This window comes from Perca fluviatilis, chromosome 1 (assembly GCF_010015445.1).
Source record: "Perca fluviatilis chromosome 1, GENO_Pfluv_1.0, whole genome shotgun sequence".
NCBI classification, from domain to species: domain Eukaryota; kingdom Metazoa; phylum Chordata; class Actinopteri; order Perciformes; family Percidae; genus Perca; species Perca fluviatilis.
In genome coordinates, this window is record NC_053112.1 from 12512293 (window position 1) to 12516337 (window position 4045).

Below are 4045 nucleotides of genomic sequence, written 5' to 3' on the forward strand. Positions count from 1 at the left end.
ATTCTGCTGTCTTACGGTAACCGTTGAAATACAGTATGTATGTTTGTCTCCTCTACCGTGAAAGGCACACATACCAGAGATATCTCTCCTTTATGACTGTTCAAATATTCAAAGAAACATTCCCAGGTGTTAGACTTAGAACTATAAAACAATTGGAGCATTTGGTGGCAGTAGCTCAGTCCGTAGGGAGTTGGGTTGGGAACCTGAGGGTCGCTAGTTAAAGTCCAAGTACGGACTGAAGTACGGAGTGTGGACTGGTAGCTGGAGAGATGCTCTTGAGAAAGGCGCCGAACCCCCGCCCAACTGCTCGGGGCGCCCGTCCAGCAGCCACAGCCCCGTCACGCTCTGACATCTCTCCATTTGTGCATGTATAGGACCTGAATATGTCTGTGTATTTCTGGCCTGTGTGTAGTGTGTTCTAACAACACAGTGAAAAAATTGTAATTTCCCCAAATGGGGATCAATAAAAAGTATAAATTAATATTAAATTAAATGTATTACAATTGTAAGAACCGTACTATTACTGTAGTCACCATCCAGCGTTATTTCCGCAGCCCCTTCCTCTTGGAAGCCAGGAGTTAATCTCATTCCCTAAATTAACTTCACACTGTTATACAACCCTAATTGGCTTAATTGGGGGAACTGATTAAAAACACACACAAAAAGTAATAAATGGGAGAAAAATAATTCCTCATTAAACCCTCAAATCACCAGTTGGAGCTGTAGTGTATCACAGTTGTTTAGTATCAGAGCAGACACAGGGAACGTTACTAATTGCTCATTTTAGATGTAATTGGTGGTTTTCCTACTGCTTAGGTCATGACCTAATTCTGGAAAAGTGGGTTCAATTAACTTTATTGCTCCTTGTAGAAAGTGAACGGTGAGAGGTTGAACCGAGCTGCGGTCATCACTGCATTCTACTTGTAGTCTCCCTGTTCGTCCCTTTCCTTTCCTTGAGGAAGTCTATATGTACACACTCGTAAAATGTGAGTCGGTTCACAGATTGATGGAAATGATGAATCTAGCATTCTGTGTGCTTTGTGTATGTTGGGTTAGATTAGCATGCGGTGTGATATTAATCTGCTGCGTGCTGGCAGATGTAGGTACAAGTACGTAGTGCTTTCATGTTCAATTTTATTCACAAAAGTGAAAAGACAAGTACAATCATAAGACATGATGCAGATATGTGAAATGGAAATGGGACACCCTGGTAAGCTGTGTGGTTGAAGCTTGTGTATAGGGACCCGGACACTAGCGAATAATACACATTAATAATACTATCATTGTTTGGATAATAAAAAGGAAACATTGATTATGTAATATTATTTACAACCTACAAAAAGAAGAAACCCAAACTACCCTAACACATCCTAAGTGGTCTCAAGACATTTAGTCCATCACTCTAAGCATTGGTTAAATAGATCAAAAGCAACACAATTTCTGGGGGTCGCCAGTTAGTTGGGGTGGAAAAAAAAAAATTTAATAACATACTAGACTGGAGAATGGTTTTTACATTACTGTGTGAGTTTGGTGCCTGGAACACAGAAAAAAAGGATCTGAAGGTGGGTCAGGGGAGAGAGAACAAGTCACAAACACATCAAAAGTCCACAGAGGCTGGAGCACATTGGACAAGGCTTAGGTGCTAGCTGCTTCAACTTAAACTAGCAAAGCATTATTTGTTTACATGTATAAATCAGAACATTCACAAAAAAAACCACTCAAAATCCACAGGGGGAGGCGTGTTGAAACAGCTGTTTACACTGGTTTGCAGCGCTCTCTCGTTGTCAGTGGGGTTGTGGGGGTCGCGAACACAAACTCCATTATTCTGGGTGGTCGTGACTTGAAAAGGTTGAGAACCACTGCTGTAGAACATGACCTCATGTGTTGTGATGGATGGTCTCAGAGGCAGCTCGATGTCAGCGGTTAGGGCCTCTGATGTTGACGATTAACAGACATTTAACAATTTTACTTTTCTTTACATAACAAAAACCTCAGTCGGAAGCAGCCAAACATCGTGCAAAGTGACACTCAAAAGAAAACTGTCATGCATATTATTTCACATACGGTAATAGAGGCTCCATGCCTAGTACAAAACTGCACATGAACTGAATTTTGGATATTTGAGAAGATTGATTTGTCTGCCATCTGACTCCACTTCAGATTGTCACACTCAACAGGGAATGGACCCACAATGCACGTGAAAAGGAGGTTTGAGAGGGATGTGTAGGTGGCTGGCTTGATACCAATGGAGGTGTCGGTGAGAACAATTCAGTATAGTCACTTTTAATTCCACAATTGCTTTCTTTCTTTCTTTCTAGGTATGTGTGGTTTCTAAGAGGGAAAAGTATAGGGGATACAATTAGCTCCATAATGCCACAATTAATTGGAATGACAATCAAACATTTACACAAGAACTTAGAGTGCAGGAAATAAGCTAGGTAGCCTACAAAGTCAATACATAATTCTCTCTGCCCCGTAATTAATAAACTAACAATCCATATAAATCATCAAATGCACATATTCTGACACCAGTGAGTCAAATGAGTAATGTAAACCTAGTTCAACTGTTCAATATAACAGCACCTTTAAACAGCAGACAAACTGAAAGGAATGCAAGATTTGCGCTTGCATTATAATTAAATTAGCAACATTCCATCAAAGTAAAAACGTATGAAACTTACATAGCTCAATAACGCACACAAGGCAGGAGACAGCATTTCCAGCAGCAACACTAGGATTCCTCCATGTGGCTTGAACAAAAGGGAAGGGGCTGTGTGCACAGGTGCTGTCTAATAAAGTCTGTGGCTGATTCAGGCTAATTAGTTGGAGGTGAAGTGAACTACATGGGGAAATGAGTGGCAAAGAAAAGGGGGCGTGGCAACTGCTCTGCAAGTGCAGGACCGAGCTGAAAACTTCCAAAGAGCCGCCCCCAAATTTGCATTGCAAATTTGCTAGAGTGGAAGGTCATGGGGGCTCAGGTAGGGCAGGGAGTCCTTGCCGGGATGAAAAAAAAAAAAAAAAAAAAGAAATCACTCTACCTACTGGCCAAATGGATAGGGTGAGCTGAGGGTCAAGAATGAGAACAGTGTTTGGTTGGAGGTCAGTGCCCCACTTCTGTCTAGACTGGAGAGAGGGAAGATAATTTCGAAGGAAGTGGGCCCAAAAATGATCTGAAAGAATGTGACTACGACACCACTGACGGTGGCTGCGCAGCCATGCCGCCCCATGAGCAACAGGTTATGAGTCACCGGATCAGGATCCGCCACGTCAGAGGAGACCGAACCTAGGGGCTTTGAATTGATTTCAATCATCACTGTGCGTAGCACCTCTTCAGTGACAGCTTGGGCATCTAGGGTGGTCTGCAGGGCCATCTTGACGGAGCGTATTTCCCGCAAAAGTGTGTGGGGGTTGAACTTAAAGGAGATCCTTTGTTTGGCCAGGATTGCCTGGAGGTCAGGGGTTAGGGATTGGTAGGTTTCCTGTAGATCTCTGTTGCCTCCGATGAAGTGGAGTTGAAGTTGAGGATAACTTCTTGACATACCCAGAGTCCACTAACTTCTGGATCTCTCTGGTATAGGTCTCCGCCTGTGGGGGGTTCTGGAGCAGTCGCCTCTCAGGGGGGGGGCATTTGTCCACAAACAGTTTATTGTCATTGAAATATGTTCAGTGAACCAACCTCTACATCAAACGTCAGTTGTCAACAATGCGTCACCAACTGGGAAACTCGGTTAGCAAAATCCAACCCGAGTTTCCCACCTCTGATTCCCACAGGAAGTGACCTGAACGGTGACGTTTTCACTCTGAAAAACGTTTTTTTCCGATGTCTATGAACGCACGGTAACTTTACAGGCAGTGTTGGAGTGATCAGGTGGGTATGATCAGCTCCTATGAGTAGAAGGGGGCTTACGTTATCGTGCTGCTTCAGGGGAATCTGCCGGAGAGGAGTATAGCGTCGCTTTCACAGGGTGAGAATGTTCGGACAAGGAAAGCTGATCAGCAGTGAAGGCATGCCTGATGGCATGGGATTTCTCTGGATGGGCCTTTG

At 43.5% G+C, this 4045-nt stretch overlaps 1 long non-coding RNA gene across 2 annotated transcripts; it reads right to left on the minus strand.

The window, feature by feature from the left end:
• Positions 1–1114: 1114 nt before the first annotated feature.
• Positions 1115–2814, minus strand: LOC120558164. 2 transcript variants are annotated; one of them, XR_005639064.1, is made up of 2 exons: positions 2682–2814; positions 1115–2331 (listed from the first exon to the last, which is right to left on the minus strand). It is a non-coding gene; the product is annotated as an uncharacterized LOC120558164 (long non-coding RNA). The 2 variants fall into 2 exon arrangements; XR_005639063.1 differs by having other exon boundaries at positions 1115–1932; positions 2682–2813.
• Between the last annotated feature and the right edge of the window lie 1231 nt (positions 2815–4045).